This window comes from Vigna angularis, chromosome 5 (assembly GCF_016808095.1).
Source record: "Vigna angularis cultivar LongXiaoDou No.4 chromosome 5, ASM1680809v1, whole genome shotgun sequence".
Lineage (NCBI taxonomy): Eukaryota > Viridiplantae > Streptophyta > Magnoliopsida > Fabales > Fabaceae > Vigna > Vigna angularis.
In genome coordinates, this window is record NC_068974.1 from 7,891,433 (window position 1) to 7,906,696 (window position 15,264).

Below are 15,264 nucleotides of genomic sequence, written 5' to 3' on the forward strand. Positions count from 1 at the left end.
CGCGCTCCAGCGCCCTCTGGTCGCGCTCCAGTGCGCCTGAACGCAGCAGCATGCTGCAGATTTTGTTTTTGGGAGTTTTGGGGGTTCTGGATGTCCGTTTTGGACGTTCTTTAGTTCGTTTTGGGGGGTTTTGACCCTTCCGAAGCTGTTGGTGATGGTTTCAAAGCTGTTTGAGTTACCTAAATATGGGTATTAAAAGGATATAAAGAAAATGTGTTATGTGTACATTGTTTTGAGTTGTTAGATATATCTATTTGATATGGAAATGTTGTGTGATCGGTTTGACATTGCAAATTGATATGAGAATGATGTTTGGATGGTTAAGTACTGTTGAAATCATGGTTGTATATGATTTGATTATGAGTTTCATGTTAAATGAAGAATTGAGGTTATTAATGATATGGTATTGTGATAATCTCACTTATGCATTTGAATATATTGAACATATGCTAAGTTCATGGTTGGCGAATATGTGATGATGATATGATATGGGCGTTATGGTATGGTTGGATTGGTATTGTAAGGATTATGGTATATGGATATTTTGGTCAGATGATGTTATTGAACGAGTGGTGGATAGTAAGCGTTGTGGTTGCTGGCCCGGGGAATCTCTTTAGGTGAGTGATGGGGGGTATACTTGCACTTGTCCGGGAAAGCTCTTGTTCAGAGTGATGGAGGGTGACATTGTGTACTTGCCCGGGGAATCTCCCCATAGAGTGATGGGAAGCAGCACTACACATTGGGGTAATGTGTAACCGCCCGAGGAATCTCTTACATTTATGTAAGAGTGATGGGGGTGACTGATAGGTGAAAAGTTTACTTGTTTTTGTTGCTTATATTGAGGGGCTTTTGAGTAAGTTTTAGTGTTAATTCTCATGAAAAGTGTATAATTGTTGATTTTAGTATAATTTTCATTGTTTAAATGTTTTTGATGCTTTTGTTGTTTATTTTGATGTAAAATAAGGATTGGATATCATAAAAGACTTGGACCAGGCTTAATGGATGATGTTTTGCCGAAAGTTTCGCGCCCGGGCGTGAGAAAAAGGACTCTGGGCGCAATTTTACCGAGAGGGTCGCGCCCGGGCGTGAGAAAAAGGGCGCCCGGGCGCAAATTTACAGAGAGGTTCGCGCCCGGGCGCGAGATAAAAAGGGGCGCCTGGGCGCCACATAGCATGCAGAGGACGCTCGTCCAGCGCGCAGAAGGGGACGCTCGTCCAGCAGGGGACGCTCGTCCAGCAGGGGACGCTCGTCCAGCAGGGGACGCTCGTCCAGCAGAGGATGCTCGTCCAGCAGGGGACGCTCGTCCAGCATGGGACGCTCGTCCAGCAGCGCACGCTCGTCCAGAAATGGGACGTTCGTCTGCAGGAGGACGCTCGTCCGCGCACTCGTCCAGTTGGGACGCTCGTCCAGAAGTTGGGACGCTCGTTCAGATAGTGGACGCTCGTCCAGTCGTCCAAGACGTTCGCCAAAGTGCACGCTCGCCCAATGTACACGCTCGTCCAAGTTGACGCTCGTCCAACTCGCGGCCGCTCGTCCAGAAAATTGGACGTTCGTCCAGCGCACCCAACGCTCGTCCAGGGTCGTTCGTCCTGGGCCGCTCGTCCAGAAAATGGGACGCTCGTCCAGAATTGGGCCGCTCGTCCAGAATTTGGACGCTCGTCCAGAATTGACCCGTGACTTCAATTATTGTACCCTTCTTTATATCAGACTCCAGAGGCATTTGCAGAAGGGGGGATCTGGAACGGGGAGAAGACCAGGGACGCTGCTGCAGCTGCTCCAAGGGGCTTCCATGGTGGAAATTCACCAATTTCCACCATCCAATCCATCATTTCTCTCTTCTATGTTGTATATGTGTAGCTAAAACTCCATTTCACTGGGGTTGAGAGTAAATTTCTGAACTCTTTGTAATTTCTCTATTAATGCATGATCTTGTATGAATTTTGTGTTCTATCCTTATTTTTCATGCTTTTGATGGAAATCTGAGCTATTTGAACGGTTAAATCATTGGAAAATGTATGAGACCGCGGACCTAGGATAGAACTGCTAAAGGATTTCGAGTCCTAGACATAGGAGGGAATTTTTAGTCATTTGTGACATTGTGTTTAAGGCAAATCTGATAATTGAATTAGCTAAGGAATTAGCAATTTAGTTTGAATGATTAAGAACTGTCTCTGAGGAATCAGGACTGCATGCGCCTAGGATGTCGATGCTTAATTTTGAGAAATTGTGTTAGTAGAAAATTACCGGAGTGATGAACTTGAATTTCAACCCCAGTGAACTTTTAGTAGACTGTTTTTACCACTTTACTTTCATCTGCATGCTAAAATTCATCTGTGTTACTAAATTTCGTTTATTAATCGCTAAATTGGTAAACTTTAACAATTAGTGAAACATAACAAATCTCTTGGGAAACGATATTCGGACTTACTGATTTATTACTTGTACGATTCGGTACGCTTGCCGAGGTCTCAACAAGTTTTTGGCGCCGTTGCCGGGGATTTGTTTTTGTTTTCGTTGATTGTTTGTTGTTTATCTGGTTTAGTTGATTTTAGCTATCTGTTGTTTAAGTGTGTATTGTGATTATATTTGAATTCTTGTACATATTTGTTATCATCTGTAGAGATTGTGTATTTTTGGATTGTTTTCTTTTAGTTTGTGTTTTGTATGAGAAGCAGAGAACAGGTTGAAAATCTACTTTTCGATCCGGAAATTGAAAGAACTGCTCGAAGGAACAATAGCAGAAGGAGGAGACAAAGTAGAGAATCCAGAGAATCATCTGCTATCTCTAAAGAAATTCTGGACTTTTCATCTGTTCAAGAAAAAGAAGAAATGGAAGATAATCGCACTGGAGAAGGTTCTACGCAAGGAAGACGTACTCTTGCAGATTATAATACTTTCTCAGGACCTCTGCACTTCAATAGTATTGCAAGACCAGTGGTGAATGCTGCCAACATGGAGATGAAGCCAGCTCTTATTCATCTGGTGCAGAACAATCAGTTTCATGGATTATCCCATGAGAATCCATACACTCACTTGGCTACTTTCATGGAGATCTGTAATACAGTGAGGATTCACCAGGTTCCAGATGAAGCAATCCGACTCAGCTTATTTCCATTCTCGTTGGCTGGTAATGCAAAAATGTGGCTGAATTCTTTTCCAGAGAATAGTCTGACAGTTTGGGATGATGTGGTTGCTAAATTTCTGAATAAGTTCTTCCCTCAGTCCAAAGTCAATAAGGGGAAGCAGGAGATCTCTTCTTTTCAACAAGATGCTGATGAAACTCTAGGTCAAGCATGGGATAGATTCAAAGGCCTACTGAGAAAAACCCCTACTCATGGATTTGATGAGCCTACAATGTTAAATCTGTTTCTTGGAGGGCTGAAATCCCAAACAAAGTTAATGTTAGATGCATCAGCTGGAGGTAGTATCAGATGGAAGACGCCTGAAGAAGCACATGAACTGATTGAAAACATGGCTGCAAATGATAATGAAGTTCAGAGTGAGAGAGCTCAATTTCAACAAAAAGGTGTTCTTCAACTTCAAACTCAAGATGCTTTACTAGCTCAGAACAAGATTATGACTCAGCAACTTGAGACATTAATGAAGAAGTTATCTCAGCTACCTAAAGAACTGCAGAATGTTTCTCAATTTCAACATCAGATGGTTCAGAGTTGTCAATTGTGCAAAGGAAATTATAATAATGGTCAATGTGCAGTGCAAAGCATGTCTCATGAAGAAGTGCACTATATGGGAAATCAAGGTCTTCAGCCAAACTATGATCAACGTCAAAGTTTTAATCAAGGATGGAGACCTCATCCGAGTATGGGACAAGCTGTTCCTTTCAACAGGCCACCTCCACAGAACTTTCAGCAACAACTTTCTCTGACAGAAAGAACTTCAAAACTGGAAGAAACTCTTCAGCAGTTTATGCAGGTATCAATTTCCAACCATAAAAGTACAGAAGCCTCACTTAGGAATTTGGAGATTCAGGTGGGTCAATTAGCTAAGAAGTTGGAAGAAAAACCAGAGAAAGATTTTGGGGCAAACACTGAAGTAAATCCAAAGGAAGAATGCAATCTTATTACTACAAGGTCAGGAAGAATTCTGAAAGAAAGAGAATTTGAGAAAAAAATGAGTGAAGAAAAAGATGAGATGAGTAAAGAGGGAGATGAAGAAGAAGAGAAAGAGGATAGAGAAAGTGAAAAAGCGAGAGAGGGAGAGAAAAAGAAAGAACAGATGTATGAGAAACCTCTTCCATATCCAAAGGTTCTATCTAAAAACGAGAAGGAAAAACAGTTCAGGAGTTTCATTGATATTTTCAAGAAGTTGGAAATCAAGATGCCCTTCTCAGAAGCACTGAAACAAATACCTGCTTATTCGAAATTCATGAAAGATGTGCTCACGAAGAAGAAAAAGTATATTGAGGAAGAAACTATAGAAGTACAGGGCCAGTGCAGTGCTATCATTCAGAAGTTGCTTCCACCAAAGTTTAAAGATCCAGGTAGTTTTACAATTCCATGTACCATTGGTAAACTGGCGGTTGGAAAGGCTCTAATTGATCTGGGAGCCAGCATAAATCTGATGCCCCTTTCTATGTTTGAGAAAATTGGGGATCTTGAGATGAAATCTACACGCATGACTCTACAATTGGCAGATCGATCAATCAAGTATCCTTATGGAGTGGTAGAGGATGTGCTCATAAAGGTAGACAAATTGATATTCCCTGCAGATTTTGTCATCATGGAAATGGAGGAAGACAAAGAAGTACCTCTCATTCTGGGACGACCATTCATGAAGACAGCAAAAGTCGTCATTAATATGGATGATGGAACACTGAAACTGAAAGACAAAGATGAGGAGGTAATTTTTAATGCATTTGATGATGTGCAGCAGTGTAATGAAGAAAAGGCAATTCCTGAAGCTGCAAATGAAATCATGTGTGTAAGTGATAAATCAGATGACCACCAGTTGTTGATGCAAAGCAAGGAGCCCAGATTAGGAGAGCCAATTATACTGAAAGATAAGTTGTGGGTTTTCAAAAGCAAAACCAAAGACGGAAGATTTGAAGTTGAAGCTCCTTACTCCAGGGTAACCAGAAAGATATCTAGAAAACAGTGGAAGGGTTGTTGGTGGAACAGAGGAAAGAAGCTCACCAAAATCAAAAATCCACCATGAGCTTAACAGGTGTCAAGCTAAAGACGTTAAACAAGCGCTTACTGGGAGGCAACCCAGCTTTCTAACTCTATCTATTTATGTTTTCAGTTATTTTGGTTGTGTGGATTGAATCTGAATATGTCAGGTTGTGTTGATTGATTTATGTTTCTGATTTGATTTGATTGTGAATTATGTGTTTGAAGTTTGAATTTGAATTTTGAATTCTGTCCATGATAATTGGCATGATTGTGAGATTGTTATTGCAGAATCTGAGTTTTAGAACTTGTGTTATGATTATATATGATTTATTCTTGAATCTGATTGATGGTGACCCAGAAGTTGAATATCTGAGTATACTGAGAAAGCTTTCATAGCAAGTGAGAAGTTGTTATTGCTATGAATTTGGTTTTTGCATAATTCTTATTAACACAGATACATTCTGGTTTAGAAATGAGAAAGGCAGTTTTGTTTGATGAAATTAGCTACTTGGCCAGATGACTACCCATATGTGAATATTAATCCTTTGTTATCCTGTTTGAGCCTTATATATATTTTTTGTGAACCCTCAGCATATTACAGAACAATCTACCTTATCCAACACTCTAGAAGAAGAGAACATGAAACATAATTGTCAAGAGATAGGTAGAAATTAAGTTTGGGGGAAAGCATAATCAGTTGAGTCTTAAACTGATGAAAAAAATTAAAAAAAAAAGTATCAAAGTTAGAGAAAAATTCAAAAAAAAAATGTGTTATGGATGAATGAAGAGGTAGTTGATGAATAAAGTTTCAATGTTGTTATGTTCTTGTTCTCCTCTTCATTAGTGTTGTTTTGTTTCCCTGTAAAACCATGTTTCTTCTAGCCAAGCCAAGTTATAACCTGAGAAAGTCCTTTTGATTTAAATCAGAATGTTTGAAGTGTATATGAGATGACTTGCAAAAGTTGATGAAGTAGTTGATGACAATTTGAGTATGAATTGGAGTTGTAAACACTTGCAGGTTGAGATAAACACAGATTGAGCATTGTGGTTGTATTCTTTTTCTGGTTGTCTTATCATTTTGGATTCAAGAACTTGTCAATATAGAAGTATAACATTTGATCTGAATATTTGGAGGTGTAGGTACAATCCTTACTGTTGTGTCAGATATTATGTGATGGAATATTAACTGCTTTGTTGGGTTCGATTGTGTTGTTATTGTCTATTTTCATGAGGACACGAAAATATATAAGTTTGGGGGAGTTTGATAGGTGAAAAGTTTACTTGTTTTTGTTGCTTATATTGAGGGGCTTTTGAGTAAGTTTTAGTGTTAATTCTCATGAAAAGTGTATAATTGTTGATTTTAGTATAATTTTCATTGTTTAAATGTTTTTGATGCTTTTGTTGTTTATTTTGATGTAAAATAAGGATTGGATATCATAAAAGACTTGGACCAGGCTTAATGGATGATGTTTTGCCGAAAGTTTCGCGCCCGGGCGTGAGAAAAAGGACTCTGGGCGCAATTTTACCGAAAGGGTCGCGCCCGGGCGTGAGAAAAAGGGCGCCCGGGCGCAAATTTACAGAGAGGTTCGCGCCCGGGCGCGAGATAAAAAGGGGCGCCTGGGCGCCACATAGCATGCAGAGGACGCTCGTCCAGCGCGCAGAAGGGGACGCTCGTCCAGCAGGGGACGCTCGTCCAGCAGGGGACGCTCGTCCAGCAGGGGACGCTCGTCCAGCAGAGGATGCTCGTCCAGCAGGGGACGCTCGTCCAGCAGCGCACGCTCGTCCAGAAATGGGACGTTCGTCTGCAGGAGGACGCTCGTCCGCGCACTCGTCCAGTTGGGACGCTCGTCCAGAAGTTGGGACGCTCGTTCAGATAGTGGACGCTCGTCCAGTCGTCCAAGACGTTCGCCAAAGTGCACGCTCGCCCAATGTACACGCTCGTCCAAGTTGACGCTCGTCCAACTCGCGGCCGCTCGTCCAGAAAATTGGACGTTCGTCCAGCGCACCCAACGCTCGTCCAGGGTCGTTCGTCCTGGGCCGCTCGTCCAGAAAATGGGACGCTCGTCCAGAATTGGGCCGCTCGTCCAGAATTTGGACGCTCGTCCAGAATTGACCCGTGACTTCAATTATTGTACCCTTCTTTATATCAGACTCCAGAGGCATTTGCAGAAGGGGGGATCTGGAACGGGGAGAAGACCAGGGACGCTGCTGCAGCTGCTCCAAGGGGCTTCCATGGTGGAAATTCACCAATTTCCACCATCCAATCCATCATTTCTCTCTTCTATGTTGTATATGTGTAGCTAAAACTCCATTTCACTGGGGTTGAGAGTAAATTTCTGAACTCTTTGTAATTTCTCTATTAATGCATGATCTTGTATGAATTTTGTGTTCTATCCTTATTTTTCATGCTTTTGATGGAAATCTGAGCTATTTGAACGGTTAAATCATTGGAAAATGTATGAGACCGCGGACCTAGGATAGAACTGCTAAAGGATTTCGAGTCCTAGACATAGGAGGGAATTTTTAGTCATCTGTGACATTGTGTTTAAGGCAAATCTGATAATTGAATTAGCTAAGGAATTAGCAATTTAGTTTGAATGATTAAGAACTGTCTCTGAGGAATCAGGACTGCATGCGCCTAGGATGTCGATGCTTAATTTTGAGAAATTGTGTTAGTAGAAAATTACCGGAGTGATGAACTTGAATTTCAACCCCAGTGAACTTTTAGTAGACTGTTTTTACCACTTTACTTTCATCTGCATGCTAAAATTCATCTGTGTTACTAAATTTCGTTTATTAATCGCTAAATTGGTAAACTTTAACAATTAGTGAAACATAACAAATCTCTTGGGAAACGATATTCGGACTTACTGATTTATTACTTGTACGATTCGGTACGCTTGCCGAGGTCTCAACAGTGACGTGGGATACTAGTCCGGTGAAGCTCGAGATAATTAAATTGACGTTGTGCGTGCTGGCCCGGGGAATCTCTTTAGGTGAGTGATGGGGGGTATACTTGCACTTGTCCGGGGAAGCTCTTGATCAGAGTGATGGAGGGTGACATTGTGTACTTGCCCGGGGAATCTCCCTATAGAGTGATGGGAAGCAGCACTACACATTGGGGTAATGTGTAACTGCCCGGGGAAGCTCTGAAAAGAGTGATGGGAGTGACGTTCGCGCATATTGGTGTATGCATTCTGATTTGGGGTGATTGCATATTGGTGTATGCAGGTATTTGTTTATGATGCATATTGATGTATGCATGCTGTTTATTTATGTGTATATTGGTGTATGCAGGTATTTGTTTATGATGCATATTGATGTATGCATGCTGTTTATTTATGTGTATATTGGTGTATGCAGGTATTTGTTTATGATGCATATTGGTGTGTGCATTCTGATTTGGTGTGATACATATTGGTGTATGTAAGGTGGTTGAAGTATAATTCGTACTTGTGTGTGTAGTTTGATCTGGTTAAGATGTGAATGGTAGTGTGTTATGAAGTATGTTGGGTGTGTAGTATACTTAAGGTATAAGTATATTTGGGATGTATGTATACTGTATTTTCGTTAGCTCACCCTTGCTTGTTTGTGCATGTGAATGCGATGATCGTATAATGTGTGATGTTATACGGGAGCAGATGTTATTACAGATGTGATGGTTGATGCTTCTGAACATGCATAAAGGATGAAAGAGAGATGGGATAGATGACTTGGGAATGTATTTTAATATTTTATTCGATCCTGACTATTTGAACATTTTATTTTCGGAATAATCGGTTTGTAATAAATAACGTACTATTTTTCCGTTGAGGTTGAATATTAAAATTTGAATTTTTACTTACGTGTTTTACGGAAAAATTAGTCGACGTATGATGAATCATTATTTTGTTCACTTCACTTAGTTTAATGTGCTATAATTAGTCAGGGAATTGTGTTTAAATGTCCAGTATTTTTCCATTTTTTCTAATTGTGCTTAATTTGACCAGAAATTCTTATTTTAATTAATTTGAATTATTTGAGTTAATTATTTGCATTAGTAATTGCAGGAAAATTTTGGAAATATAATTTGGGACATTTTAAAGTTAAAAGAGATGACAATTGGACCCAAAGGTGAAGGTTTATTTTTGAACTGCAAACACAAGACTTTATTTTGGAGAATGCATTTGATATTCATGGCTGGATTCATTTTCGGATTATTAAGAAAAGGCACATTCAATTGAATAAGTGGCACACATCCACGTCCTTAAGTAGCTGCCACACTAAGCCACGGACATCAAAAAGGACTTCGGCAATTAAGAAGTGAATTTTCCAAGCAGCCACCACTTTGTTCATAGTTCACGGGAGAAGCTCATGTTGAATTTTATTGATTTAATATTGAGTTATTGGAAATGGTGTCACGGCACATTTATTTTGTAAGCAATGTTTTGAGATAATGGAGTTGCCACCACTTTGAAAGGTTACGTAAAAATGGAGAATTACAAATGCAAAGTTCAAACACGTGACCACATGGACAAAGCTTTTGGCAAATACCAAAGTATATAATGTAAATGGAGGGGACCACGTTTTGAAAGCTCATGACCAAAAAGAAAACATCACTCGTCAATTTACATGAAGTAGGAATTTTCTTCCTTTAAGACACCAAGGGACCACCACAATCAAAGTGCAGCCACGGTTTTCTCAAATTGAAAGGCAACCCCTTATGTGCACAATGCAAACTTGAAGTGAAATGATGGAGGGACCATATTGCATTCCACACTTGCAACTCATTTCTTTCATCAATTAACAAGTGAAGATAGTTGGCTGCTACAAGCACTCACGGCTGGAGAGGGATTTCACGAAATCAGCAGCAAGGAGAAGTCTTCACCTTCCAACACCTTCACGCAACACTTGAAGAAGACCGTCCAGCCTTTGAGAGGAAGCAAGTCCAGCAACTTGAAGCAATTCTCATACAGCAGCAGCATCCATCCAACAAAGAGAGAAAACGGTCCAGCTGAGTGGAAGAATGGCACGGTGATTGGGAGTTTCTGCACTCACGGTCTTGGGCTGGAAGGAAGAGCACACGATGCTTGTCACAACAAGTCACCACGGGTGATGAATTCTGAATTGGAAGCTCCATCCACAAGCTTGGAGGGGTGCGGCAGTTGAAGGGCTTCATGAGCGTGTTGGATTAAGAGGAGAAAGGAGGTGCTTGGAGAAATTAAAAGGCTTTAATTGGAGGAGCACACATGGAAGCAACACTTTGATGTGGCAGCAGCCTTGGTGTGCTACGTCCAGCAGCAAGGAAAAGAAGAAGCAACAATGTTGTTTTGGAAGTGCACACGTGAAGGAAAAAAAAGCAGATTCAGTGGTGGAACAGATATGAAAGCTAAAAGTTCACGGACCCAAAATTTGCAAGGGACAACATGCTGAAAATAAGAGATGTCACGGGAGGAAGTTGAAGTTGAGATTTTGGTTATAAAAGAGCAATGGCAGAGAAGGAGAATCATTAGTTTTTAGCATCAGATTTTAGTATTAGATTTTAGGAGTAGCTTACGTTCTTGCTTGGTTTTCTCCTCCCCTTTGGGGAGGTTTTGGATTTGCTTTAATTTTCAGTTTAAATTGAATTTCAATTGTAATTTCCATTTTGCATTTCTCAATTGATGTTGTTGAATTTTATTTTCATCTACGTATTACAGTTCATTTACAATTCCGTTTTCAAATTTAGATTTTGGATGCAATTACTTTCATTTTCTATTCTGTTGTGAATTTCAGCTTTGCATTTTAATTCTGTCAAAATTTCGTTCCCAATTAATGTTTTCAAAAAGTTAAATTTCGTTTTTTACCATTCTCTAAATTTACTGCTTTCAGTATTTAATTTTCCCACATACAAACCATTCACAAAACCCCCCCCACTTCGTGTTAGATCTGAAACTGAACCCAAAAATTGGTCCTTGTGAGACGACCTAGGAGTCACTTCCTAGTTTATACTGCATTATTTTCTGTGCACATCAAATTTGTATGACCGCGACAGTCGTACCAACGTAACACCAAATTTCGGGGTGTTACAGTTGGTATCCACTTTCATTGGTTTCCTACTAAATTTCATCTAGAATGATATTCTTGAAAGGCACATGATTATAGTCATATGACAATAAGTATTATGAAACTTGTAATATTATTTTCCTTTTCCATGTTTAAAGTAATTGTTAAAGTACACAAACCTCAGTAATTAATCTACCAGATGAGAAAGTCTATGGTTAAAGGTAAAAGTGTGACTAAAAGAGAGCATCTAATTGCTTAATTGATTTATAGTTATATATTGCATGTGTAAATGAAAGCAAAGTCTAGAAAATGCAAAGGTCGAATCTAAAGCATTAGACAAGTCTAAGATTAGACGAGTTAAGTTGTTAGATGATTCTAACTATAGAAATCATTAGGTAAATACATTAGATGCCTAAATGTCTAGACATCCTAAGTCATTCTATTATACAACTATGATGTTAAATGATTAAGGTGTTATACAAGTTAAGAAAATTCATGTCATCATATGACTAATGCATTAGACGACCTAGACAGTTGAAGTTATTAAACGACTTACATGTCAGACGACTTGAGTGTCAGATCACTATGGCATTAGATGAACCAAAGCAACTTTAGTTATTAATCAACCTATGTATGAGATTACCTTTGTAACACCCCTTTTAGGATGTCACTTATATGTGTAAAACATCCATTAACTTAAAGAAAATACAACCTCCGATACCATCATTAAACATTAAACTTAGAAAAAACTTTATTTATTTAGCATAAGCAATGTTAAAATTTACTAAGAAAAACTTTACTTCAATTCAAACTTATGTTGTTCAAATTGTTTCAAATACATTTTGAAATTGTTTCAAAAAAATTTCGAAAACTCTCAAAAGATTTTCCAACACGCCTCCTCACTTTAGGAGTCTCCAACATCATCTATAATAATATTTGCTCCCATATAATGTAGGAATTGGTATCGCACACAAAATGTTTAAGACCGTGTAAACAGACCTAAAACCAAGAGAGGAGGGGTGAATTGGTTCTATTAAAATATTTGTTTTCTTTAAGAATTTCTTCGAACAGTTTAAAGTCAGGAGATGTAGAGATAAGGAAAATCACACAGAGGATTTTTGTACTCGTTCGAATCAAAAGATTCTACGTCTAGTTGTTAATCACTCTAAAATGAGTGATTAACTTTTCACTAAAAATCACTTTGAAGTTACAAGATAAAAATGAAATAATTAGTATATCTGACTTTGTGAATTGAGAGACAGGAAATTCGTTTCAAATTGATTTTTGGGCTTTTGTCTTTGTAATCTTGATTTTTTTCAGTTTGGGAGTTTCAAATTAGAATTTAGAATTGAGTTTTGTTCTCGGAATTGCTTGTGTTCTTGATCGTTTTGTTTTTTTTTTCTTTTCTATGTTTTGATTCATGATTAAGGTGTGTTACATGAGTCTTTCCCTGTTGTTTGATGGCGAGTTTTTGGGGATAGGAGGTTTGGTTGTCTTAAGCTTTTATTCGTAATGCAGAATTAATTATTAGGGATGCAAGAGATTGTGGTATAATAACTAAGGATAGACTTTCTTCGCCAAGGGATCGATTTTAAGTAATTTAGAGAGTGACATTAATAAATGAATGAAGAAGATGAATTCTTATATGCATGAGAGTAAGGAAAGTGAAATCTAAACCCGAACAATATACTCATCTCATAGTATCAATATCATCCACTCACTTTTGTGTTTTACCCCAATTGATCAAATTGCATTTATATTTACTTTTTCCGTATTATGGATTTTAAATCAACGAAATTTTTCTTAAGTCTTAATTAGTTGAGGTATTACATGAATGTTTAGTGTCGTGAGTCTTTTGGGATACAATACTTGGTCTTACCATTTTATATTACTTGATATGATTCGGTACACTTGCCAAGGTCTTAACACATTGCTATCTGAGCGTACCGAGCCAGCCATTAAGCATAGATTTGTTTCCTCTTCTAAGCTTTCATCGTCACTTGAATAGTTGTTAGAGTCGCTGTCCTCCTAAGTAATATAGGCTTTCTTTTGCCTGTTCTTTCTGTTATCTTCGCTTATCCTGTCATCAAGCTTTTACTTCATGTTTAGGACCAGACAGTCAAGCTTGATGTGGCCTACTGTTCCACACTCATAGCATGTAGGAACAACAACTTTGATTCTCTTTTTGTCTCTCTTTACCTCATTCGTCCCTTCATGTGTTACCTCAAGAACGTCCCACATGTCTTTAGCAGTTGCACATGTAGAGATTATATAGAACTCATCAATTGTGAGTGTAGAGGAGATGATATTCTTTGCTTTAACATCGTAATGAACTCTCCAGCTTTCATGTAAGGTCCACTCAGAAAAGCCACTTTCATCTTATCATTCTCCATTTTTGTTGGTTCATAGGGACCATTGATAATTGCATCCCAAACTCCCTTGTTTACAGATTGTAAGACATTTTCATTCTAATTTCCAAAAAAGGGTAGTTCTCACCCGCAAACAGTGGAGGTCTGTTTGTAGATGCCCCTTCTCCAAACGTTTGAGATATACTGGCAAACAGGAACTATCTAATTGATTATACGAAAAACCTAACTGATTAAAATTCGAGTAAATTTGGAATTCTCTGCTCTGATACAACTTGTTAGAAAAGTGATGCCAATTTCTCAACCCAAGAGGGGGTGAATTGGATTTTGCTTTCAAAAATTGTTCTTTCAAAAAGCTTTGCAAAATCTTAAAGTTTCCTTGAAATCAATAACACAAGATATACGAATCAATAATAAAAGAGAAAGGAGAGAAAGATCAACACAATGATTTATACTTGTTCGGCAAGGCCTACATCCAGTCTTCCTTCAACAACCTTAGTTGAAGGGAACTACTATAATGATAGAGTTTACAAGCAAGAATATAGAGATATCCTCTCTTAATGCACTCTCCTTTCCCACTCAATATCACTTACAATACAAGATGTGAACACCTCACAATCTCACAAACCCAGAAAGCAATCCCAACTTTCTGTACACCTTGGGAGCAATCCCATCTCCTAATGCAAAACACTACGGTTATCCTCCTGGCTAATAGCAACAAGAACACAATCCTCTTGATTGAAATATAGACATTGATATTCAAAGAATACACTAGAAGTGCATATATGATCAGCAATGTTTCAGCACAACTTTCTTGCAAGAATTTTTATCAATAACCCAAATGAAATCTTTTATTCTTCAAGACTTGTTCTAAGACGCTCCTGCAATCAATACTCAACAAACAAGTTAGTTATGAAAGTGAATGTTCATGTAATTGTATTGAAACAATGTGCAAGATGTCTATTTATAGGATTTTCAAATCCCGACGCAATCGATTATGCAATTAATATAATCTTTTAGCTTTTCCTTCTGCTTTAAATATTTTACATGTGCTTCAGATTTTAGAGATTAAACAGTGCGTGCAATCAATTCAATAAATCATACAAGCCAACAACAAACAGATGACAGTTATAGATAGCTATGGCTTTAAATCAAAATGATTTTCACAAGATAATCATTTTAATTGATTATGAAACTTATGTAATTGGTTAAGTTCCATACTTAAGCAAATTTCAAAACAATTTTTCATTCCAAACATATCAATGCACTCAACAAACACATGTTGGCATAACAACGTGTTTTAATCGATTATTCAACTAATGTAATAAATTATTACACAGCTATTTTGCCCATGTTAAGCATGTACTGAAATCTGAAGAAATTTAATAGATTATATACATTGGTTAATCGATTATTTCTTCCAAATATACAATTGTAATGTGTTTCAACTTATGATTAATTTACAATCAATGAATACATATACCAAGCATTTCAAGCACGAACATAGTAATGCTCAAGCAATTGTTATGCCATTTGTTACGCAAGAAACCACAAAACATTTCTTTTGTTCATCATAAAAAAGAAATGTGTGAGATAGGTTTTCCTAAATGTAGCTCCCCCTATCAAAAAAATCTTTATAGATAATATACTTTAGGATTTATATTCATAGAGAGACAAAAAGAAAAATATGTCATGAAGGAATAATTTTAGGAATGTCTGCAAAATAGTAGGATATGCTCTCA

General features: G+C 38.1%; 1 non-coding gene across 1 annotated transcript; it reads right to left on the reverse strand.

Annotated features, from left to right (window-relative positions):
- Positions 1-3,238: 3,238 nt before the first annotated feature.
- On the reverse strand, positions 3,239-3,341 carry LOC128196839 (small nucleolar RNA R71). Its single transcript, XR_008249245.1, has one exon. It is a non-coding gene; the product is annotated as a small nucleolar RNA R71 (small nucleolar RNA).
- Positions 3,342-15,264: the final 11,923 nt, after the last annotated feature.